This window comes from Mobula birostris, chromosome 13 (genome assembly GCF_030028105.1).
Source record: "Mobula birostris isolate sMobBir1 chromosome 13, sMobBir1.hap1, whole genome shotgun sequence".
NCBI classification, from domain to species: domain Eukaryota; kingdom Metazoa; phylum Chordata; class Chondrichthyes; order Myliobatiformes; family Myliobatidae; genus Mobula; species Mobula birostris.
In genome coordinates this window covers 79512388-79539213 of record NC_092382.1, presented here as the reverse complement: position 1 = coordinate 79539213, position 26826 = coordinate 79512388, and the positions used below count along the sequence as shown (strand labels likewise).

The 26826-nt window shown below is 42.7% G+C and overlaps 1 non-coding gene across 1 annotated transcript; it reads right to left on the bottom strand.

Annotated features, from left to right (window-relative positions):
- Nucleotides 1–3912: 3912 nt before the first annotated feature.
- trnap-ugg (transfer RNA proline (anticodon UGG)) lies at nt 3913–4000 on the bottom strand. The gene is given in 2 exon segments: nt 3913–3948; nt 3965–4000. It is a non-coding gene; the product is annotated as a tRNA-Pro (tRNA).
- Between the last annotated feature and the right edge of the window lie 22826 nt (nt 4001–26826).

Below are 26826 nucleotides of genomic sequence, written 5' to 3'. Positions count from 1 at the left end.
AGGTCAGGCCGCATCCATGGAGAGGAACAAATAGGGGATCTTTCAGGCCAAGACCCTTTATCAGGATGGTAGTTGATACATCGGTCACGCGGATCAGATGCACAACACAGCAGAATTACGAAAAGGTTAAATAAAGAGAATGTTAAATGCATTAGGTGTGATCTTTCAAGAATCACCGACTCTTGGAAAGGTTCCGGAGAGCTGTGAAATATTTGTTTAAGAAGGTACGGCAGCATAAAAAAAAAACAAAAACAAACAAACAAACGTGTGAGGCAGCGTAATCTCCGTGGTTGTAAAGATATGGGAGCCTGTTATTAAGGAGAATTTTCCTGGTACGTGGAAGCACAGGATAAAATAGGCGTAAGTCCGATTTGTTGCCCGCAAGAAATCTGGTCCATGAAATCTGTTAGAATTCCTTCAGAACGTAACAGGCAGGATAGACAAAGGGGACTCAGTGGATGTCGATCACTTGGATTTTCAGGAAACCTTTGACAAGGGACCGTACATGAGGCTGCTAAACAACATAAGGGTGCATGGTATTACGGGACAGACACAAGAATGGAGAGAAATTTAGCTGACTGGCAGGAAGCAAAGAGGGGGAGTAACATTGGCTTTTTCTGGGCGGCTGCCTGCGGCTAGTGGTGTGACGTAGGGATCGGTGTTGGGACTGCTGACTTTCAGATTACAGTTTAATAAATGAGATGGCAGAATTGATGGTTCAGTAGCCAAGTTTGCGGACGGTATGAAGACAGCCAGAAATGGGAAAGAAGGGAGTCTTCTGGAATGAAAGGGATTCACAAAGAAGCAGGTGGAATATCGAGCGGGAAACTGTATGCTCATGCACCTTGGTATAAGGAATAAAAGTTTAGATTATTTCCTAAACAAGGGGAAAATTCAGGAATAGGTGATGCAGACAGAGATAGGAGTACTTGTGTAGGGCAACGTAAATGTTAACGCGTAGGTTGCTTCGGTAGTATGGAGAGAAAATGCAACGGTAGCATTCGTTTCCAGAGAGTTGAACTATAAAAGCAGAGGGTGTAACGCGGAGGCATTATAAGATTTCCTTCATACCAGAATTGGAGTATCATGAGCACTTTTGGACCTCCTATCTGATAGGAAAAAGTGTACTGGCATTAGAAAAGATCGAGAAAAGATTCATGAGAATTATCGGGGGAATGAAAGATTTAACCCTATGAGCAGCCTTTGATGGCTCGGACCATCTATTCGCTGGAGTTCATGCGAAATTGGCTGAAAAATCACTTTGAAATACGGAAGCGTATAAATTACAGAAAGCACTCAGCGATCTCACGATGAATCGGTTTACACAGAACTGAACTGAACCATGTTACTGTCAGCCGCTTCTACTGCTCTTTGACCCTCTCTCTCTCTCCTCTCTCTCTCATTTCAACACAGAGGGTAGCCTCCATTCGTAAATTTAAAACGTCTTTCACTAGTCTTTGCAATGGTGTGATAACTGCACATGCGCATCGCTGTACCCTTCCCGTACGAGTATGCTTTTCATAAACATGCACAAGTCCGTTAAATGGTATCTGACTTTCTCAAACCATTCCCACATTCATAACTGGTGCTACTCCGTCGTAGGGCCACCATATTTCTCACACGTTTATACGCACGGATGGGAAATTAAATGATTTTTGACATATAGTACATAACTCTTTCCTTACACGGGTCAATGTGAAGAAACAACATATTTTTTGTTAAGCAACACACATCAAAGTTGCTGATGAACGCATCAGGCCAGGCAGCATCTCTAGGAAGAGGTACAGTCGACGTTTCAGGGCGAGACCCTTCGTCAGGACTAACTGAAGGAAGAGTGAGTAAGAGATGTGAAAGTGGGAGGGGGAGGGGGAGATCGAAAATGATAGGAGAAGACAGGAGGGGGAGGAATGGAGCCAGGAGCTGGACAGGTGATTGGCAAAGGGGATACGAGAGGATCATGGGACAGGAAATCCGGGAGAAAGACAAGTGGTGGGGGGGGGGAGAACCCAGAGGATGAGCAACGGGTATAGTCAGTGGGGCAGAGGGAGAAAAGCAGAGTGAGAGAAAGAATGTGTGTATAAAAATAAATAACAAATGGGGTACGAGGGGGAGGTGGGGTATTAACAGAAGTTAGAGAAGTCGATGTTCATGCCATCAGGTCGGAGGCTACCTAGACAGAATATAAAGTGTTGTTCCTGCAACCTGAGTGTGGCTTCAGCTTTACAGTAGAGGAGGCCGTGGATAGACATGTCAGAATGGGAATGGGATGTGGAATTAAAATCTGTGGCCACTGGGAGATCCTGCTTTCTCTGGCGGACAGAGCTTGACTCCATCCCTCCCCCTCCTGTCTTCTCCTATCATTTTCGATCTCCCCCTCCTCCTCCCACTTTCAAATCTCTTACTAACTCTTCCTTCAGTTAGTCCTGACGAAGGGTCTCGGTCCGAAACGTCGACTGTACCTCTTCCTAGAGATGCTGCCTGGCCTGCTGCGTTCACCAGCAACTTTGATGTGTGTTGCTTGAATTTCCAGTATCTGCAGAATTCCTGTTGTTTGCGTTTTTTTAATTTTTTTTTGTTAATTTACGATTTGTCTATCTGATTTGTATATAGTTAACTCTACCGAATTGTACACTCTCAATTATCACCGTCTAGATCTGGAACGCATTTGGTCTTTCAACAATCCTGCATGGCCAATATCGAAGGCGCTTTATGCCTAGCTCGCTACTCTACATCCCACAAGCAACCGTGCAGTTTCATGTCGTCCGTAAACAGACAATGTGTCCACACCATGACACGGTAGTTTAGCGGTTTGCATAAGACTACTATAGCTGCCGCCGCAAGATCGAAATTCAATTCCCACAGCTAACTGCAAAGTGTTTGTTCGTTCTACCCCTGAGCGCGTGGGTTTCCTCCGGGTGATCCGGATTCGACCCGCAGTTGAAAACCGTACGGGTTCGGGTTAATGTGTTGCTGGCATGCTATGTTGGTTGCGGACACTTGCGGGCTGCCACGTCACAACGTTCGCTGATTTGACTTGACGCAAACAGCGAATTTCACCGGATGTTCAGATGTACATGTAACTCATTGAATCTAATATTTAAATACTTTACTTCAAAATTATCGCCATACACTGCCAAAAACTATGCTGGGTACTGAGCTCCGCAAAACCAAACTTGTCACTTCTTTCCATCCAGCAAAATGCCCTTATTTACCTGTTCCCTACTTCTGGTCGATCATCTAACAATGACACCTGTGGGTTGGTATTCATGGTAGACTAAATATACGGAAACTTTCCAAAATACTTTTGAGTGCCACCCTTTGGGTGAAGAAGTTCCCCCTTAACCATTTCACATTTCACCCACAACCTATGACTTCTGGCTTCAACTTCAATGGAAAAGGCCTGCTTGCACTAACGCTGTCTATACCCCTCATAATTTCGTATAGCAGGTTTGCTCTAATTCGCTGGTTTTCTCAGTTCCTTTGTGAAACTACGAGGTTACGTTTGCCACACTCTGCTCGGCAAGAATGTCTCCAGAAGTGAAAAAAATTTGGAAGGTGTTCATCTACTTAAACTCAATTATCCATGCTCACTTTCTGTATCTCAGTTCGATGTTACTATTGAAAGAGCTGAATTTCAATAATACAAATAAAACACAAGATTGTAGGAGCAGGGATTAACCTCTCAGCTTAACAACACTCGCTATCCATTCCAATCTATTTGTTCGCCAACCCAAATCTTTCACCTTCCACTCTAAAGCTGCGATCTCTAGTTGTCGTCTCGCGTAACCTGAGGAGGAAAAGATTGCATGCAGTGACCTATAAATATAGCCCTCATAATTTTCTATACAACTAAATATCTTCCCTCATTCTTCTGTGCTTCAATGTCTGAAATTCGAAAAAAAAATCTATTGGGGGCTCGTCCGGGATTTGAACCCGGGACCTCTCGCATGTTCGCAAATTCAGGCCCAAAGCGAGAATCATACCACTAGACCAACGAGCCCGTTCTATATTGATGATATAAAAGTGCTGCCTTTCACTTTCACAAACCCCTTCGTCAACACATCTGGAGGAAATTTTACGACCAAAGTAGATCAAAGAGCAAAGTTCTGCACAACGCACTGCAGGCCCTTCGGCCAACGAAGCTCTGTCACCTATGTAGCCCGACTCTGTCGACAATATAACTATTCCCTCCGACAGAGATCATAATTTGCTATTTTCACGACAGCCATCTGTCTACCCAAGTATCTTTTTAATGTCCCTATTGTGTCAACCACAACCAGTACGACGGCAATGCGTTCCCAGAACCCACTACATTGTGTACAAAAAAAAATCTCTGACCTAACATTTCCACCACTCATCTTCAACGTATGTCCTCTCCTATTGGCCGTTGTCACCCTGGGAAAAGGTGCTGTTGTCCAGCATGTCTGTATCTCTTGTAATCTTACACACCTCCATCACGCTCCGTAACTTCGAACAGAAAAGATCCAGCTCTTCAATCTTCGCTTACAAGACATGCTCTAATCGCGGCAACACTTTGCTGAACCTCCTGTGCACCTTCTCCAGCGAACTTTTTCCAACCCTCCCCCCAGACAGATGTTCCGATCAACCATTCCATTTCGCAATACCACCCCACCCCCCTCACCCCAAGCCTCTTCTATCTATCACCCCAGTCACTGCACCACAATATAAACAAATAAACAATTTAACCCACATTTCTCTCAAGGTGTTGACGTTGTAAATAAACGCTGGTTTCATAGAAACATAGAATAGTACAGTACAGTACAGGTCCTTCGGCCCACAATGTTGTGCCAACGCTCAAACCCTGCCTCCCATATAACCCCCCATCTTAAACTCCCCCATATACCTGTCTAGTATTCTCTTAAATTGCACTAGTGTATCTGCCTTCATCACTGACTCAGACAATGCATTCCACGCACCAGCCACTCTCTGAGTAAAACACCTTCCTCCAATATCCCCCTTGAAATTCCCATCCCTTATCTTGAAGCCATGTCCTCTTGTATTGAGCAGTGGTGCTCTGGGGAAGAGGCGCTGGCTATCCACTCTGTCTATTCCTCTTAAGATCTTGTACACCTCTATCATGTCTCCCCTCATCCTCCTTCTCTTCAAAGAGTAAAGCCCTTGCTCCCTTAATCTCTGATCAGAATCCATACTCTCTAAACCAGGCAGCATCCTGGTAAGTCTCCTCCGTACCCTTTCCAATACTTTCACATCCTTCCAATAGTGAGACGACCAGAACTGGACACAGTTCTGCAAGTGTGGCCTAACCAGAGTACAATCGAGCTGCATCATTACCTCGCGACTCTTAAACTCCATCCCTGGACTTATGAAAGCCAATACCCCATAAGCTTTCTTAACTACCCTATCCACCTGTGAGGCAACTTTCAGGAATCTGTGAAAATGTACCCCCGTACTGTAACCAGGAACTTTACTTTATATATAGTTTTTATTTTAATGATTTATCATCGGTAGATGTTGTTTCTGTTGCATGTTGTCCCAACAGTCAACGTCAATTCCAGAATACACGTATCGGCGAAATTGTTAGTCATTGATCCTTCATCCCTGATGTTTCCTATTCTGAGACGAGCTGAACTAGACACAATATTCCAAGCCTGGTCTAACCAGAGTCTGACAGAGTAACATTACCTCGCTGCACTGAACTCAATGAAGGTCAGCGCACCACGTGACTTCAGGACCACCCACTCTACTTGCTCCGAGATATGAGTCTTATGTTGATTTGGATGTCAATTATAATTGGCGCCATTACTGGTGGTGAGAACTAACGGTTAATATTTTCTCTTCTTCTCCGTCCGGCGGTTTTTTTTACAAGATTGCGCAGTCCCCTTAAAGCAAACAGGGAAAACAAATAGGTGGTGATATGGGTAGAAGAGAATGGTTAACTTTGAGGGTCGAGACCCTGCTGAGTTCATCCGGTAGTTTGTCTTTCCTGCGGACTCTAGTGTCTGCCTTCCCCAACATTCCGTCTAAACGTTCCTGCGTTCAGCCAGTTGCTCTCTCTGCCATCCACCATCTACCCCATCCCGCCCCCATGGAACTTTCTAACTTTCTCTCTAGAATTTCATTTCTTGGCAACCCTCAGGCTCGCGGTGTTATTCTTCCTGGTAATTTAACGGCGCCTCTTTCGATGAACAGCGCCTTGATAGATATGTCTCAGATGATAAGAGGGAGAGATCCAGAGCTGGGGATTGCTTCTCAGGCGGAAATGAATAAATAGAGGAAAGTATAGGGGATAGCAAAGGGAAGTTTTTGACGAAGATAGTGGTAGGTCGGTGGAAAACTCTGCTGGGATTCTGATAGAGACAGACAGGTTAAGGTATTTTCAGGAACTTTTAGATGGGCACATGGATGATAGGAAAATGTAGAATTATGTATCAAGTAAGAGATAGATTGATCTTGGACTACGTTAAAACGTTGACAGAACGTCATTCGGCTAAAGGACGTGTTCTGCGCTGCACTGTTAAAAATTCTATGTTAGTTCGCCCGCTCCTGCTTATGCGGTATCGTTCCTCTACCTTCCCCTTTTGAGCGAACTCAAGTGTTGCTGCTGCTTCCACTTCAGCGCCACAGCTGAATAAGACAGCGGAACACACGCAAGATGCTGGAGCACCGAAGCGTTTACGGAAAAAAAAATACTGCACGGGTTTGATTTTGCACAGCATGACAGCCTCCCTTATCTACATAGAAGGCCAGCTCACATTCCTCAGTACGTTATCCAGCTGCTCAAGATTAACCTACAAATGCTGCTAATCTTCAAATAAATCTATTGTCAACGGACGCAATTGTCTTCATATTGTGCCTTCTTCTCTGCTTACATTAGCACCTAGTTTAGACTCGTTGGCATATTTAATATCCGTGCCTTGTATATTCCCATCAAAATCATTGATATGAACTAAGATACAAAAGCAATGTACAGAGCAGCGATCCACGTAGTACACCACAATTCCTGAGCCTCCCGTCCTGAAAACAATCTTCTACCATCACCCATAAAGCCAGCGTCGTGTCCACTAACGCGATCTACGTTTCTGGAGCAGCCTCCGCGCAGCACCCCGTTACAAGACCTGATGAAGTCCGTATAAAGTCCGACGCACGTCGATCCTCGAGGTTATCTCTCCAAAGAAGTCTAACAGCTTTGTGAAATCCGATTTACTGCTAACACGAAGATGCTGACAATATTAACCCCTCCAGTAACCTATCCACCACTAATTCCGGGCTCACTGGCTTGCATTTCCTTGGTATGCCTGTGCTACGTGTAAATAATGGTGCGACATGAGCCACTTTGCAGTCCTCTGGAACATAACCTCAGCCTAAAGATGAAGCAGATGTGGCCGCGAGGGCCTCCAGTTTCTTTTCCTTGTCTTCTCACTAGATCAGAAGATGCATCGGGTCAGGACATGCGAGTTTCTAACACAATGTAGGGTTTATTATCGGAAACATGTAGAAGTTTTATGGAGGAGATGTATCGGAATGCTGCCCGGATTATGAGGAATAGCTATGCGAGCTATTGCTTTTCTGTTTGGAGAGAAAGAGGATATGAGGCGATGATAAGATAGTACAAGACGATAAGATGCATAGATCTCTGGATAGCCTGGTAGTTTTCCCAGGGCGATAAATGAGATCGTTTCCAGGTGACCTGCGACCCTCTTAACTGGTCCATCCTCTTCGTCACCTTTCTCGAACAACCAACGAAATTCTCGAGAGACTTTATTCCCGCCCGAAATTCATGCTGAGCATTTCCAACCGGAGTTTGCCCTTCCAAATGCAGCTAGGTTGTGTCTCTGAGAATGAGGTGTAGGTAGTTTCCCATCAGTAAAGTTAGGATTAATGACTTACTGCAATTGGCACATGTTTCAGGGCAGGGCCGTCTCCTTCCCTGAAGTTCCCCGCTTCCATGTTATCCTCCACGCTAAATTCGGGTACAAAGTACTCATTTGACACCAGGCCCATCCTCTCTGGCTGCACGTTAATGGCGGCACGCATCTACTCAAACCCGGATCATGCACTTCCTGCAATACATTTGTATAATCCCGGAGGATTTTCCTCTGCCTTTCCAGATAGATCAATGCCATGCCCTCTTTTTGCCCTCCTGTTTTCCTGTTCAGTGTTTTCACAGGATTTACTTGGTTCTGAATACCTCAACCTGAGCTATGTCTCCTTTTTAACACACGGGACTCTGAACTATCAGACGGAAACGTCGACTGTGTTTCCCCCCCCCCCCACCACCCCACTTTCCCGACATGCCGTCAGATCTGATCAGTTTCTCCAGCATTTGGTATTTGTTACTCATCCTATTTTTATCCAGACCAGGGTCTCAATATCTTTCGTCAACCAATGTTCCGTACTCTTGACAGCTTTGCCCATCACGCTGATTGTAACACGCAATACCTGAACTCCGGATATCTCACCTTGAAAAACAGAAGTCTATTTACCAGAAAATAAAATCAGCCTCATCGCAACCATCAATTCTTGCAAATCCCAGGCTAATCAAGGCCTGTGATGTTTCTGATCGCGTCCAAGATACCTGAAGTGGGAGGGAGAGGAGCCAGAGGTCGTGGTACATTGTGATACCAATGACATATGTAGGAAAAGGGAAGAGGTCATGAAAGGAGAATATAGGGAGTTAGGAAGGGAGTTGAGAAGAAGGACAGCAAAGGTAGTAATCTCGGGATTACTGCCTGTGCCACGCGACAGTGAGAGTAGGAATGCAATGACGTGGAGGATAAATGCGTGGCTGAGGGATTGGAGCAGGGGGCCGGGATTCAATTTTTTGGATCATTGGGACCTCTTTTGGCGCAGGTGTGACCTGTACTAAAAGGACGGATTGCACTTGAATCCTAGGGGGACCAGTATCCTGGCAGGAAGATTTGCGAAGGCTACTGAGGTGACTTTCAACTAGAATGGTTTGAGCCGGGGGGGGGGGGGATCAAATTGAAGAGAGTAGGAGAGAGGAGGTTAGTTCACAGATAGAGAAAGTTAGTAGAGGGGATAGGCAGGGGACAGCGATCGTGAGTACTCAGACCAAAGATGTAGGGGAGAAGGAAGAAAAAGATAACAAGGTTGTTTGCTACATTAAGGACAAAAAGAGAGTAAGAGCTGGAGAGTTTCTTAAGTGCATCTATTTTAATGCTAAGAGAATTTAAAGAAAGGTAGATGAGCTTAGAGCATGGATTGATACCTCGAAATATGATGTTGTAGCTGTTACTGAAACATGGTTGCAGGAGGGGTATGATAGGCAATTAAATATTCCTGGATTTCGTTGCTTCAGGTGTGATAGAATAGGAGGGGCAAGAGGTGGAGCTGTTGCATTGCTTGTCCGAGAAAATAGGACAACGGTCCTCTGGCAGGAGAGATTAGTGGACTCGTCTAGGGAGGCCATTTGGGTGGAATTGAGGAATGGGAAATGTGTAGTGACACTTATAGGCGTGTATTATAGACCAGCTAATGGGGAGAGAGAATTGGAGGTGCAAATTTGTAAGGAGATAGCAGATATTTGTAGTAAGCACAAAGTTGCCATTGTGGGAGATTTTAATTTTCCACATATAGACTGGGAAGCCCATACTGTAAAAGGGCTGGATGACTTGGAGTTTGTAAAATTTGTGCAGGGCAGTGTTTGCAGCAATGCATAGAGGTACCCACTGGAGAAGTGACAGTGTTGGATCTCCTGTTAGGGTATGAGGTAGTGCAGGTGACGGAGGTAAGTGTTAGGGAGCACTTCGGGTCCAGTGATTACAATGCCGTTAGTTTCAATATAATTATGGAAAAAGACAGATCTGGGCTCAGGGTTGAGATTTTTGATGGGAGAAAGGCTAACTTTCAAAAGATGCGTAAAGATTTAGAAGGATTCGATTGGGAGAAATTGTTTTGTGGGAAGGATGTAACAGAGAAATGGAGGTCATTTAAAGGTGAAATTTTGAGGGTAGTGTTACGTAACCGGCAACAATGAACATCAATCGAGACAGGTTATATAAAAACAACCAAACATTTATTAAACACTGATAAATGATAAGGGAAAAAAAAAACGAAAACTTTAACCGGAAGTTAACCGATAGGCAGCCGTTCAACAAATCATCACTCGGCACTAGTTTTAAAGAGTTAAATGCGAAAACAGTTCTTAAAGCTACAAAGTTAGATATAGTTCTTAAAATGGTAAATTCGAAGTCCAACAGATTTATACGTTCAATTGGGAGAGACTTCTCTGGAGAAGGATTTCTTCACAGACGCAACTTTCCAGTTGGTTCTGTCCACAGGATTCAAGATGCCGAAAATAAACAGTTTAAAACAACTGACCTTAAATTCTTTTAGAGAGAGAGCAAACCTTTGCACGAACTCTTTGCTCTTTTTGGCAAGAGTTATCCGCGATGCAGGTCGCTACTCCTCCAACGACGACTCAATAAGGTCGATCCTTTATTAAACTGGCAAACGATGCCGACTCCTCTCGATCCTTCGAGTCCTGTACTTCGATAAAGTCTTCGCTCTCCCTTCTACTGTTCGAATTGAGTAAATCAGCACATCTAGCCAAAAAGTCCAATAATATTGTATTTTCCAATAGAACGCAATACTCCGTTTTAAAAATGAAACTGCGTCACAAAAACAAACACACAACAGCAGCGGACACACAGCACGTTCTACCTGGAAATCTACAAACTTAAAACTAACTGCGTCATTTGGAGTCGACCCTTATATACCCATGGTGCATATATCATCACGTGACCTCACATCGGCGGGAAAATCACATCAGGTGACCTCCAAAAGACCATTACATCATTCTCACAAAAATAAAACAGATCTCCTTGAGCATGTAACAGTACAGAATCTTTATGTTCCTGTTAGGTTGGAAAGAAAGGTTAAAAGTTTGAGGGAGCCATGGTTTTCAAGGGATATTGGAAACTTGGTTCGGAAAAAGAGAGTTATCTACAATAAATGTCGGCAATATGGAGTCAATGAGGTGCTCGAGGAATATAAAGAACGTAAAAATAATCTTAAGAAAGAAATTACAAAAGCTGAAAGAAGATACGAGGATGCTTTGGCAAGTAAGGAGAAAATAAAACCAATGGGGTTCTACAGTTATATATTAATAGCAAAAGGATAGTCAGGGATTAAATTGGTCCCTTGGAGAATAAGAGAGGACAGCTATGTATAGAGCCAAAATATACGGTGGGAGATTTTGACCTAATTTCTTGTCTTCGGTATTCACTAAGGAGAAGGATATTGAATTGTGTAAGCTAAGGGCAACAGGTAGGGAAGATATGGATTAAAGAAGAGGAAGTATTGACGCTTTTAAGGAATATAAAAGTGGATAAGTCTCCGGGTCCTGATAGGATATTCCCTAGGACCTTGAGGGAAGTTAGTGCAGAAATAGCAGGGGCTCTGACAGAAATATTTCAAATGTCATTATAAACGGGGAAGGTGCCCGAGGTTTGGCGCATTGCTCATGTTGTTCCATTGTTTAAAAAGGGTTCTACGAGTAAACCTAGCAATTATTGGCCTGTAAGTATGATGTCAGTTGTGGGTAAATTAATGGAAAGTATTCTCAGAAATGGTATATGTCATTAGATGGATAGACAAGGTCCGATTAGGAACAATCAACATGGATTTGTGCGTGGAAGGTCATGTTTGACAAATCTTATCGATTTTTTTGAGAAGTTGCTTGTAAAGTTGACGAGAGTAAAGCGGTGGATGTTGTCTATATGGACTTCAATAAGGCCTTTGACAAGGTTCCATACGGAAGGTTAGTTAGGAAGGATCATTCGTTAGGTATTAATATTGAAGCAGTAAAATCAATTCCACACTGGCTGGATGGGAGACGCCAGAGAGCAGTGGTGGATAACTGTTTGTCATATTGGAGGCCGGTGACTAGTGGTGTGCCTCAGGGATCTGTACGGAATCCAGTGCTGTTTGTCATATACATTAATGCTCTGGATGATGGGGTGGTAAATTGGACTAGTAAGTATGCAGCTGGTACAAAGATAGGTGATTTTGTGGATAATGAAGTCCGCTTTAAAGATTGCAGAAAGATTTAGGCCAGTTGGAAGAGTGAGCTGAAAGATGACAAATGGATTTTAATGCTGATAAATGTGAGGTGCTACATTTTGGAAGGACTAATCAAAATAGGACATACATGGTAAATGGTACGGCATTGAAGAATGCAGTAGAACAGAGGGATCTATGAATATTGGTGCATTGTTCCCTGAAGGTGGAATCTCGTGTGGATAGGGAGGTGAAAAAAAGATTTTGGTATGATGCATTTTATAAATCAGAGCATTGAGTATAGGAGTTGGGATGTAATGTTAAAATTGTACAAGGCATTTTTGAGGCCAAATTTGGAGTATTGTGTACAGTTCTAGTCACCGAATTACAGGAAATATGTCAACGAAATAGAGAGAGTACAGAGAAGATTTACCAGAATGTTACTTGGGTTTCAGCACCTAAGTTATAAAGAAAGGTTGACCAAGTTGTGTCTTTATTCTTTGGAGAGTATAAGTTTGGGGGGGTACTTGATAGAGGTATTTAAAATTATGATGGTGATAGATAGAGTTGACCTGGATAGGCTTTTTCCATTGAGAGTAGGGGAGAGTCAAACAAAAGGACATGGATTCAGAGTTAGGGGGCAAAATTTAAGAGGTAACAGGAGGCAGAACTTGTTTACTCAGAGAGTGGTAGCTGTGTGGAACAAGCTTCCAGTAGAAGTGGTAGAGGCAGGCTCGATATTGTGAATTAAAGTAAAATTGGATAGCTATATGGACAGGACGGGAATGATGGGTTATGGGCTGAATGCAGGTGGGTGGGACTAGGTGAGAGTAAGCATTCGGCACAGAGTAGAACGGCAGAGGTGGCCTGTTTCCGTGCAGTAATTGTTATATGGTTATATGGTTATACCATTGAAAAGTCAGGTTTAGAAGTTGGGTGAAGGGAAGGAAGAATCACAGGGAATACGTGAAACCGGAATGGAGCTAGGAAGTTGATCGTTGAAAGTAATGCGGGGTGAGAAGGGGAATCTAATAGGAGAGGACAGAAGGCCATAGACGACATAAAATGGAAGGGGGACAGAGAGGCATCAGGGGCAGGTGTGGAGATAAGTTTAGAGAGGGAAGTAGTGAAGTCGGGGAACATTACCGGAAAATGGAGAAATCGACGTTCCTGCCATCAGGTTGGAGACGCTCCAAACGGAATATATGTTGTTTGCTCTCCAAAATGACTGCGGCCTCATCCCGAGAATAGAGGAGGCCATGGACTGACCTGTCGGAATGGGAATGGAAAGTAGAATTTAATTGGTTTGCTACTGGGAGGTCCTGTTTTTTCTGATGGACGGAGCATTAGTGTTCGGTGAAACAGTCTCCTAATCAACGCTCGGGTCTCACCGATGGACAGGAGGCCACACTGGAGCAGCAGATACAATAAATGACCCCAACACACTCAGAGTTGAGGTGTCGCCTCACCTGAATGGACAGTCTGATGACCTGAATGTTAGTGAGGGAGGATGTGTAGGGTAGGTGTAGCACTTGTTCAGCTTGCAATGATAAGAGACAGGAGGGAGATTAGTGGCGATGGACGAATGGACAACGGAGTCGCATCAATGTGGAAATCGGAATCTGGGGCAAGGGGGTGGCGGAAGTTTCAGAGAATTATGTGCTGGACGCCGCTGCTGGTGGGATTGAAGGTGGGGACAAGTGGTCCCAGTCCTAGGTGGGGTTGCGGGAAGGCAGACGCGCACGATGAGGAAGAGATGTGGTTGAGGACAGCGTTGAAGATGGAGGAAGGGAAACATCTTTCTTTGAGATGGGAGGAATTGAGTGAAAGGGGTGGCATTTTTTGCAAGTATACAGGATGGAAAGAAGTATAGTCCAGGTAGCTGTGAGAATCGATGGTTTTACAGTAGACAACTGTAGATATGATGCCTCTGGAAATAGGGATAGAGATCGAGAAAGGGAAGGGTGGTGTCGGAAATGGGCCAAGTAAATTTGAGGGCAGGGTGGAATTTCGAGGCGAAGTTGATGAAGTCGACGAGCTCCGCATGCGTCCAGGAAACAGCACCAAAAATCCATTAAGTTACTTTCGGCTGTTAACAGAGGATACCGCTAGACGTGCTCACCAAATGTAACCAGGGGAGCAGGAAGCACCCACTACATTTACGTCAGATCTGTGAATGGTGTTCCTGGCTCAATGATTAACAAACTTTATATCGAGACAATTTAGAGCCAGAAGTCGCATATATATCGTTCAGAATTTTAGTGTCTCGCAGCACCGATGAATCTAGAAAGTCTATGGTAATGTTTGATTCTTCTGTCCTTACACAGAGTGAAGCATGGAGACTCAGTAAAAAAGTTATCGCCTGTGAATAAAAAAGTGCAGTCGTGCGATTATAAAGAAGGTAGCCACTAAAAGAATATATCTACAGTGAGGAGATATAGGCGATAGTTCCGGACTCATTTAGTGTGGAAATGATCCCAGTACAGTCTCCCAATATATTCATTCAACGGTGGAAATGCGGATTAGTATATCTGATAGTATGCAACTAAACGTTACTTTAATCTCAATCCTCTCCATAGTCAGAGATTAGAGGCAGAAAACGTGGACGCCCCTGGAAATTCGGTGACGCGGAGACGTCATGTTTTCTATTTTTGAATATGAACTTGCGGACGCTGCATAACTTCCGGCGTCCCTTTGCTTTAGATTCGAGAGGGTTTCTTAAATGGTGCATGATTCCAATTATTGATTACTGTATTTGTTAACTGTTCAAGATTTAAAATCAGTCCATATTCTGCGATATTTTAAAGTGTGGATGCATTGATAATGTACGATAATGTACGAGGACCAGCCATGCGTTAGTTCACTTGAATGATAAAGAGAGGAAATCCGTGTGTGAATGAGCGGAAGGCAGGCGTATGTTTGCTAGATTTGTATTGACAGGATGTTTGAATTAATTCTTTCTCTGAACATCTCTGTTTCATTGAGTGAAATAAATTTCCAGGAACTGATGTGAATTTCAGAAGCTGTTTTTTTTCCCCAAAATTACATGAATTGTTAGTATATGTTGGCGGAAACTGCCCTCATCTCCGTCCCGCCGCTCTTTAGAATATTTGATCAGGAATTTAACTCTGGCAATTAACTGTTTATTCTGTTTACGCCCGTTACCCGCAACGGTGTTGAAGGTAGCAAATTGCAAGCTTGATTCTTTTTTTCTTTTTACCGAACCTGTGCATTTAGATTGTGTTCTTTTATTTGTCTAATTAGTTATTGATTTCTGAGGGAGATGCGGATTCCATACTGCCCAGGTGGAATCATTGTTAAAGGGGTCGAGATATGATGTATATCTTCTGGATCCGGAAGAGGAAAAGGCTAATAGGCTACATGACTAGGGTCAAGGAGGCAGCAAAGCGTTGCACTGTGTGTCGAACATTACGTGCTAACTCTTGGAAGATATGGTATGAGTTTAATCTACTGCGACCAATGAAACAGAAACTAATGTGTTGAGCTCGGCAAGATAGTTTAAATTGTAACTGCTCCTTTCAGTCGTTTTTTTTTTGCGACGGTAACATACTGTTGAGTGTCGTTGTATTTCTGTACAATAACTGGATATTTTAGAAGAATGCTGATGGAGGCCAGTTCTCTCTCTCCTTGGTACCAAGTAAAATAAAGGTCCTAGAACGAAATCCCGGAGTCGTGCATTCTTTTCACTCGAGTAACGTCAAATTTCTACTGTTCAAAGGTAAATTGGAATTACTACAAATTCGTGTGTACTTGAATTAGGAATTCGATATTCGCTTTTTGGAAGGCTGATTCTTTTGAAGAGCACCAACAGATGCTGGTGAAGAAATTGAAATGCTGACATTGAGGGTTCCATTGCAAAAGGTCGTTTCTATGTCTTTGTAGCATCGGCTCTGTAATGTATAAACGGAAGCTCAGTTTATATACCGTGCAGTTCCATTGTGTAATTCAGCACCTTGCTTATATCGTCAGCGTAATTAAATTAAAATATCCATGTGTTGCAGTATGGTCAAATTAAAGTCGGTCTCTCTGTAATATCAGAGTGGAGACATAGTAGTAAACTGTACTAAATTTATAATTCCCTTGCGGAACATCACTGGCCACTGTCCTACACACAGAACTCCCTCCATCTACTACCTAATCTGCCTTCTGTTAATAAGCCAATTCTGACTCCACGCAACTGGGTTTCCGTCGATTCAAAGCCGTCTCTCTTCTTGTTGTGCCTACTATGCATAACCCGGTCAAATACCTTACAAAATTAATAAACTCCGCATCGACTTTTCTGACTACATTTCTATATTATTTATCTTTTTCAAGTAATTCAATTAGGCTCATAAGGGACGACCTGCCCACGCAAAACCGTGCTGACTGTCCCCATCCAGAATATGTTTCTCCAGATACTCATAATTTTCCTAGCGAAGCATCCTCTCCAATAGCTTGGCCAGTATTGACGGAAGACTCACGTACCTGTAATTCTCAAGACTAACTTACATTTTTTGAACCAAGAATTAATATTTTCCATCCTCCAATCCCCTGGTGCTACTCCTGTGGCCAGTGAGGATGGAAATATCATGTCTAAAAGCGCAGTTTTATCTTCGCCCGCTTTCTCTAATTACCTGGTGTATATCCGTTCTTGCACAGAGGAATGATTTCTTTTAATATTTTATAAGTTTCCAACACATAATTCTTAACAATGTCATGTCCCATTACATGTGCTTTCTTGCGCTGTATCCACATTCATTAATGGTGAAAACCGAAGTAAAGCATCATTAAGGACCTTCATTGCCTCCTTGCACTCCAGACACATGCTTCCTCTTGTATTGCTGATCGGTCTCACTCTATCTCTTGTCATCATTCTGCTCTTCATGCACCTTAATACGATTCTCTGAGGCCTTCTCAAGCCCAGTTCTAACTCTTCTAAATCCGTTGTTAATTTCCTTCCTGATTACATTATGACTTTCCATCGCCCTGCCTGATATTTTCTTCCAGAACCTTAAGTATCTTTCTTTCTTCTTCTTGACGAGGTGTTCCATATCTCTTGTCAACCTGGGTTACTTCACACCAGCTTCTGTTCCTCCCCTCATTGAGTCAATTCTATACTGAACCCCAATGCAAGTGCTTCATTAAGAATCATCTGCTGCGCGTTTCAAGGAGGACACCATTTCCCAATTCGGCTCTAAAGTTCCAACCTAATAGCACCGATTAAATGCATTCCCTACTGTCAGCTCTTATCCCAGTGTAAGGTTGCAGTAAATGTCGAATAGGTGACCCGTAAAAAGATCTGTCACCTCATCCATTTCATTTTCTGGTACTAGATCCAGGCTGCACTGTTCTCTAGTTCGCTTGTCGAATTATTGTGCCAGGACTCCTTCCTAGATGCAACTGATAAACTGTAAACTTTTTAACCTCAGGAAGTGCCAATGTATACTAGGGAAGATTAATTTGCCTGTGACAACAGCCGTGCTAATTTGGCACCTAATGAAAATCTATCTCCCGAAAGTTCCTCCTCGCTGCTCCGTGTATATATATACGGAGTGTGGTCTCTACAGAATACTCCCAAATGCGTGATTGTTCTACTTCTGCATCTGAGATCCGCTCACCGTCTATCAATGGGTAATCTCTCCACCGTCTCTTCCCTTTCTGCAGCTGTGCTACTATCACATACTCCCTGTGTTTCAATTACTCTTTTTTACCCAACTCTGTCCATTTTGAAACATCTGAACCCGGGGAAGTCCAGAAGTCATTCTTGCCCTTGTGATTGTGAATTCTCTGTGATAGTTTGCAGTGCACTTCAACCAATGTAATAATCACGCGAGCCCAATGAATGCTTGCCCAGTTTCCAACCTTAACTGCACGGTGTGCAATCTTCAGTGGATTTTACAATTTCAGGACGACCAGGTACATGATTGTTTGAATTTATGACAAACGTACTCGTTTTTCAAACAGTTTACTCGAAAACCCCGCTGAATTGCGATTTGACATTGGGCGTTATCTACACAGATGGCCATTTAATGTAAACACATACTTCAGTCCATTCTTCAGCTCTCGTCTGAATTTCCTCTGTGTCAGTGTATAGATACAAGTATTGGTGCACACACTGAGCACCTGCAACATGAACCCACATTGCTGTAGTATATATACCGGGGAACTCAAATATCTATCCTGATAAAAATAGTTTTGCGTTTGCCATTTCAGGGAATGGACCACATAGGGCATCCAAAATAATATGAAATTAGCTGATATAGCAAACAACAAAATCATCGATTTTCTGCGGTTTTCCATCTCGGCATCCTTCTGATTATCACTGCTGTTCCGAAGCCCTCTGCGGACTCTATTTGCCGCAATGATATGCCTTCCTGTTAACCCATTGAACGCTAGAATTAACCCGATTGGTAGCAACGGTGTTAAAATGCTATCGAGTAATTCAAATACGTTCCACACGGGTAAGGTGGCATATTCATGTGTGAAGGCGCAACGCCACGGTATGTTCTCAATGATGACGTAAGGTTCAACGGCAAAGTAATATGGGACACTTTTCCCGCAGCTCACTACAACCACCGTCACCATGACCATCATTGCTGTTCTCTCAGTGCAGTATCTTTCCCGCAGTTTTCCACAACATATTGCGATGAAACGATCGAAGGTAAAACTGACCGTAAACCAGACAGAGCATTCTATCGTTACAACCACAAATACAATTGTCAGAGCGCATACAGGAGTGATGAGCAGGGATCTGGAATAAATGTAGATATTGTTGGTCTGTTCCACTAAAGCAACGACAATAACCACCATCAGATCCGCTGTTGCCATTCCGACCAGGTAACGGGTGATGCATTTGGAGAGACCGCATTTTCCCCGAGATAGGATCACAATCGCCGTTAAATTAACTGCAAGGAATTTGAAAAAAAAAATACCGTTAGCAGCTCCAGTCCGAATGCCGCATTCTTCCAATCTTAGGTAGTGTATGGTTTGTTTGGAAGCGCAAAACAAAGTTCAGTCAGTGCGAGCTGCGTCGCTGCATTTGTGCTGGGCAGAATAACGGACTGGAATGATATTGGGTTGGCAATTTTCCGTCAGCTTGTTGGGAGCATCTAATATCGCCGATTCACTTACCGGTGACCGCAAGATTGACTGCATTTCCATTACGAATGGCGAAACAGCTGAAGGGATATTTGTTAGTGGTAACAAGGTGAAATGAGGAAGACATAAAACACAGGTTTTGATTTATTGATTTATGGAAGAACAGACATATGTGTGGAAAATAAACTGCCCAGTCATTTGAATAAGCTGCTATGTTGTTGATGTAAGGTGTCTGTATTGATAGAAATTCCCACCTAGAAAACACATGTCAGAATCGCTTCAGAAACCCGAGCAAGGTGCAATTATGAAACAATGACAATATCGTCACCAACTTAACTGGTTAAAAAAAATCGCATCGCTTAAAATACGGAAAATGGAAATAAAACTATCCGATGCTGGAATACTCCATTCGGGAAACACGTTTAAGACGAGGGTAGAATTTGTACTGAGTAAAACTCGGAACAAAATCAAGACGAAGGCACCACACATAGATTGATCAGCTCAATTACCTGGGACACCAATTGCTCCCAGGGCAGGATTGAAAATGGCCGCGATGTAGTAAATCGCTGGATATTTCATACTCGGTCAGACACAGCGTTCTGTTGAACGGAACGTTCCAGCTTCTCGTCTGGACTTGTCATCAGTTTTACAGAGTTATATGCAAGTGAGAACAATTCCTCTGGGTCAGTTAGTGCGGTTATCTCATCAGTATCTTTAGTGCAACCAACCGCACAAACGCTATATTGAACTGTTTTTGCTCACTCTGTCACCGTACCGTGAATTTCACTGCTCAGGGATATTTCAATCTCTGTACTCTAAAACAAACTATAATGTGAATCTTGTCAGTTTAAATCGCATAACACCCGGCTTCAGCTAATTAAATAGGACATTTTTATATCAGATGTTGTTTCTTACATAGGCAGTCATATGAAATACATTTATTTTGTATCATTTGGCGTAGCACATTCGATTTTGAGGGAACGTGCTAAGCCTCACATATGAAATGAAGAATATTTCGTGTTAAAGGGGAACATTCGTTCGTTATTTTCTTTCGTTCCCTCTCGTCATTTGGGGTGGTTTGTGTGATGGAAGTCGCAGTAACAGCTGGTGGCATATATCACAATGAAATACATTGTACTTACATTCCTCCAAACATTTAATAAAGAACCACAGTGATATTCCAAGGACTTGTCATAAAAAATGGGTCCGCGCCTTCACGATATTAGCGAGGGTTGTGGGCAGTTTGAAGAACAATGCTTTCCCACACTCATATGGCCGTTCGTCACGAAGACCCTGACCTTTCCCAGTGAATGATTTAACCACTCCATATCTTTGACATTCGGTACGATCTATTTAACAATATGACAATAGTCAAAGTACCACAATTCCAACGTTATTTCTCAACCCATTCTCTGTTTGAACAAAAGTAGCAATTCTGTTCCTAGGTTATTCTATTATATGCCACAAAGATTTTTTTTAACGTTTTTTTCCTGATTTACTTTGAGGTAATCGCCAAAACAAGTTGCCATCAAATGTTTATACGTTATATTAGCATTATTGAATTTGTGTGCTGTAAATCCGAAGTACTCCTTCTGACCCGGGAGTCACTGCTGAGTCATTACATATTTTACATCATGTTACTTCCACGTTTCATTCAGACACATCAGACTAAAACAACGTGGATCCAACGCTGGTCTTGTGGAAGAAGTCAGAGAGCGGATGTTTGGTTCTTTGACTGTGACTAGTATTCTGCAAGGATTGGTGTTAGGTCCGTTGTTATTTATCATCTATATTAATTATTTAAATATCAATCAAAAAAAAAACAAGGATCAGAAAAGATGCGGACGTCTCCAAGTTTGGGAGCGTTATGTACAGATAGGAAGGTCATCTTAGCTTATAGCGTGATCTCGACCGGCTGGGAAATAGTTTGAAAAATGACTGATGGAATTGAAGGCAGGCAAGAGTGAGGTGGTCTGCTCTGGATGGAAAAAGGTACAGCAGAGTAAAACGCGCAGTTTGAATGGTGAGACGTTGTTGTGCAGTATTAAAAAAAGAGAGAGAGCCCTGGGAGTACAGATCCATAATTCCAGGAGAGCGATATGAGAGGCAGATTGGGCTTCATTACTACCTCCAATCACATGAGCGTTCACAATCCGTTCAGTGAGTTCAGGAGTTGGGACCTTATGTTGAAGCTGTACAACACCTTGGTGAGGAAGTAGAACATCGTGTGCTGTTCTGTTCTCCTACCTACAGTTTTAAAAAAATGATACAAAATGTGCAGTGATCGTTTACGAGGAAGATTTCAGGAATTGAGGACAAGATTTAGAGGGAAAGGTTGAATAGATTAGCAATTTATTCCCTGGAGAGCCGGAAAACGAGTGTAGAACTTACAGAAGTATACAAAATTTTGACAGTTACAGACCGGGTGAATGCCCGCAGACTTTACCCGTCTACTGGATAAATAAGACCATAAGCCCATAAGACATATGGAGTTGAAGCAGGCTTTTCTGCCCATTGAGTCTGCTCTGCCATTCAATCATGGGCTGATCCAATTCTTCCAGTCACACCCCTCCCCTGCTTTCACCCCATACCCTACAGCTAGAATCTTCATCTACAGTTCATAGGTTTGTGAAGAAAGATGAAATATGCAAAAGGGGTATGAGGGGATTCTTATTCTCTGAGATAGTCGAGCAAGTTTGGAAGGAACGGTGCACGTAAGTGGTAGATCCGGATGCAATTGTAAAATTTCCGAGGGGTTTGTGTGGGTACGTGGATAAACAGGCAGACGGAGGGTGCAGATAAATGTGAGCAGGCAGAAGATCACAGCGGATTTATCGGGGAGGTCTGAAGAGCCAATTTCTCTGCGGTAAGAATATATGACCCCATGGCGATCTCTATCCAATTTACACATTCAGTGTCTTCTCACTTTCCACTTCGTCACCAATCTAAGTTTGTGCAGAGCTGTGAATGTGTTCAAGCTCACCTTTCCATGACAATTCCTTCTGCTGCTGCAGTACACCACTCCGTGCCTATTGTGGAACTCGCACCGATGAGTGGCTCTCGGTTTATTGGAAAAATAAAATCTAACCATTCTACTTCATTGTGGATCTGGTATCGATGAGCGGCCCCCAGCTCACTGTAGGATAAGTCACTTCTTTGTGTCCATTGTGGAACTGGTTTCGATTTGCAGGAGACGGCTCACTGGAGGTTGACTCACTACTCTGTATCCATTGTGGAACTCGCACTGATGAGTAGCCCTCGGTTCATTTGAGAATATCTCAGCACTGATAACATGCTTCACTTTCTGACACTTTGAATGCCAGGTGTGAGGCTGACTGCGTCAGTCTCATCATTTAACTCACCTTTTCTTCTGAATTACTTTTATTCCTATTTCATAAACAGCTGCCCTTTGTTGCGATAGCAGTTCATTTCAATTCCTGTTCAGCCACTTTATTGTCAACAGCGCCATTAATCAATACATCGGTCTATTGATTAACATATCAACGCTCGCACTGTTTTTTTTTTATTCCTTTGCAATATATACGTAGGTACACTGGCATGCAAATGCTTGAGTACCCCTGGTCAAAATGTCTGTTACTGTAAACAACTAAGCGAGTAAAAGATGACCTGATTTCCAAAAGGCATAAAGTTAAAGATGACATATTTCTATAATATTTCAAGCAAGATTACTTTTTTTAGTTCCATCTTTTACAGTTTGAAAATAACAAGAAAGGGAAAGGGTCCGAAACAAAAGTTTGGGCACCCAGCATGGACAGTACGTAGTAACACCCCCTTTAGCAAGGATCACAGATTGTAAACACTTTCTGTAGCCAGCTAAGAGTCTTTGAATTCTTGTTTGAAGGATTTTCGTCCATTCTTCCTTGCAAAAGGCTTTTAGTTCTGTGAGATTCTTGGGCCATCATGCACGCACTGCTCTTTTGAAGTCTATCCACGGATTTTCGATGGTGCTTCGGTTGGAGGACTGTGAGGGCCATGGCAAAACCTTCAGACTGCGCCTCTTGAGGTAGTCCATTGTGGATTTTGAGGTGTGTTTTGGATCATTATCCAGTTGTAGAAGCCATCCTCTTTTCATCTCCAGCTCTTTTTTACAGACGGTGTGATGTTTGCTTCCAGAAATTGTTGGTATTTAATTGAATTCATTCTTCCCTCTACTAGTAAAATGGTCCACTTTCTGCAAAACAAGCCGAAATCATGATCGATCCACCCCCGTGTTTACCAGTTGGAGAAGGGATCCTTTCATGAAATTCTGCACCATTTTTTTCTCCAAAGATGCCTTTGTCATTGCGGCCAAATAGTTCTTGTTTAGATGTTCCTTTGCAAACACCTGACGCTGAATTTTGTGGTGAGGACGCAGGAAAGGTTTTCTTCTTATGACTCTTCCATGAAGGTCATATTTGTGCAGGTGTCGCTGCACAGTAGAACAGTGCACCACCACTCCAGAGTCTGCTAAACATTCCTGACAGACTTTTGCAGTCAAACGGGGGTTTTGATTTGCCTTTCGAGCAACCCTACGAGCAGTTCTCTCTGAAAGTTTTCTTGGTCTTCCAGACCTCAACTTGACCTTCACCGTTCCAGTTCACTGCCATTTCTTAATAACATCACGAACTGAGCAAACGGCTTCCTGCAAACGCTTTGCTATCTGCTTATAGCCTTCTCCTGTTTTGTGGGAATCAGTTATTTAAATTTTCAGAGTGCTAGGCAGCAACCTAGAGGGTCCCATGGCTGTTGATTGATGGAACAAAGTTTGAGGAGTCAGGGTATTGTGAAAACTTTGAAATTTGCATCACCTGGCCTTTCCTAATCCATGTAGAGGAGATATCCTTATTGTCCATCTCTTCTTTTTCCATCTGTCACTTCCAAGCTTCCAGACACATATTTTCATTTGCAAGACTAAATGGAATGCGGTGCACTAAAACTGATGTCTTCCAACATACAGTTCTGTGACTTATCCGTTTAGATTTAAATCTACACACTTGTGCACATCAGTGAAAACAGAAACAGAAGTTGCATAGACATGCGCCACTTGTATTCAGAGGCTGGTCCCAAATTATGAATTCAGAAATATTGTTACTGAATCACTGGCTGTTCAATGGTGTGTAGAAATTTATACTGCATAGCTGAACCTGTCTGCTGCTTCGTGTCGTAAAGAATGCTTTAAAAGTATTCTTCAATATATCCTGTCTCTTTCTAAACAGACATTTAACAAATTGAAACAACGTTTTCTTTCGAATACATTGCAATGTATGCGTCTGCTTCGTTGTTTCCACCCAGTTGTGTAGAAAAGCAAGAAAAACTTACTGCACATCACGAATAAGATGAGCAATAGTCGAGAAGATACCTGCGTCGATTCAGAACAGTTTTGACCACAGAAGGAAGAGAGTGGTAGCAGATGGAAAATATTTTGCATGGTGTTTCGCGGGGATATGGTCCGGGTATACTGCTCGTTAATTTTATTAAATAAACGATGTATGAGAAAGTGGAAAATTTGGTTTGTACATTTATAGGTGACAGTAAGGTTGGTCATGTTTATCTAGTGTATATGGTTGACTTAACTTAAAATGAGACATTAGTAAGACGAGGGACTGAGCTGAGAAGTGGAAGTCGAAGTTCACTTCATACAAGTGTGAAGTCACACCCTGTTGTGGCTGAAATTAAAAGAAGACTATGGGGTTATTGGCAGGATTCTTATCAGTGAGGAGGAACATACCATTTTGCTGACCACGAGCATAATTCAGAGATAACGCGCACATTGATAGTGTTGTTCAGAAGGCGTATGATGTGTTGCCATTTATTATTCGGGAGACTGCGTTCAACAGTGGAGAATTAATGACGAGAACTATTAATTGTGTTTAGACCACACTTGCAGTATTGAGTTCATTTCTGGTGCCCTCATTATAATAGAGTCCCAAACTGGGGCCGTCCATTTCGTACAGAGATGAGGAGGGGCTTGTTTGACCAGACGGTAGTGAATCTCTGGTATTCATTGCCACAGGCGGCAGCGGAAACAAGTTACTCAACATAGTATTTAAAGCGGAACTTGATAGGCCCTTGATTAGTCGGGGCGTCAAAAATTATGTGGAGAAGGTAGCAGAATGCTGTGGGCGTGGAACTCGCTGTCCGGAGTGCTGTTCGAGTCTGATGCATTAGTTACATTTCAGCGACTCTGTAGTAGGCGCATTAATGAAAAGAAAGGAAACAGAGGGGTGTGTTGGGTTGATCTTGGAGCATATTTAGAGTTCCGCAGAGTTTTGTGGCCTGGTACTGTTCCACAGTCTGCATGTTAGAGTTCAACGGTGGATCTGAGTGGCTGTTGCGCCAGTATCACGCCAGCATTTTCCACGGGCTCGCCCCCATCTCACGTCCACGGCATAATTATCAATAAGGGGTCAATTGGCTCTGACTCCAGACTTAAAATGTTCTTTTCCATTGACATGCTCATATCAACACTGATAACTCTAATGAAGTGAAAACAGACAGAATGTTGAATTTGGTGTGACATATTTAACAAGATGCTTGAGAAAACGGGTGACGGAGATGTTTTCAGGCGAATGAAGAGACGTTTAGACATTTAGATCTATCTATCTATCTATCTAACTATCTATCTACCTATCGATTTTTCTGTCTATCTATCTGTCTAAGCATCTATCTATATGTCGAACAATCTATTTATTTACACGCTTACATTGGTGATAAACTGAAAACCTCTTTCTTTGGAATAGTCGTGGTGATGTTTTCTTTGGAACGTTTGCAGAGTCATAACTAGTAAACAAATGCATATTTGCAATGTTTGTGAAAATGGTGCACGGTAAAACTCCGGAAGAATATTGATGTTAGCTCTCTGTTATGTCCTTCCTGGTATGTTTGTTATTTTATTTTAAATTACTGGACGTCACTGCTTAATTGTAGGTTCACATCTATTGTTGATTACTTATTACCGGATTGTTCAGCATCAGGTCGTCCATTTTCAGATCATTGGTAAATTAACTTTTGTCGCTATGAGCACTTAGTTAGAAGTCGAAGGAGCTCTAATGAATCTATATTTCGTGCGGACGCCGAGAAGTGCTGCCTTTTTATTCAGTTCCCTGGGTTCTGTAACACGCTGGTGAACAATAAAACTACGGCGGGGCTAGAATTTACCTATCTTCTTATCTTTGGAAAACGGGGAAAGCCGTGAGCGAGGACAGACTATATTGAATTAATGAATGCACTCAACAAAGCAACTGAACAAAAACAAAATCAATGATACAATAAAAAACAAAAGCTGATGTTTTGAATTCGGAACAGTGCTGGAAAGTATAATCAGAAACATTTGTGCTGGGTTCAAGGCGACTTTTCTGGGATGCAGCGGATAGCAAGAAAGGGAAAGCATGCAAATTGCATCCTGCTTACAGACGGCTACAAATAGCGTGTAGGAGATATTTCCCATGTAGTAAATCCATGCCTATCATAGATTCCATACGAAGTAGCTACTAATTTTCAATATCTTCCAACGGACGACATTGATTTGTTTGACGGGCTTCTATACACAGAGGCAACGGCAGCGGTCTCAATTAGTGTGACCTGGTCCTCTGGCCCATCAGTTACAGTACACTGAGAAACACGAGAGATTTTATGATGATAATGATGATGATGATGATGATTATTAATTTTATTCACTGGATCAATTAGCAACGGATTTTGTCCCTTAAAATATCACAAACTTTG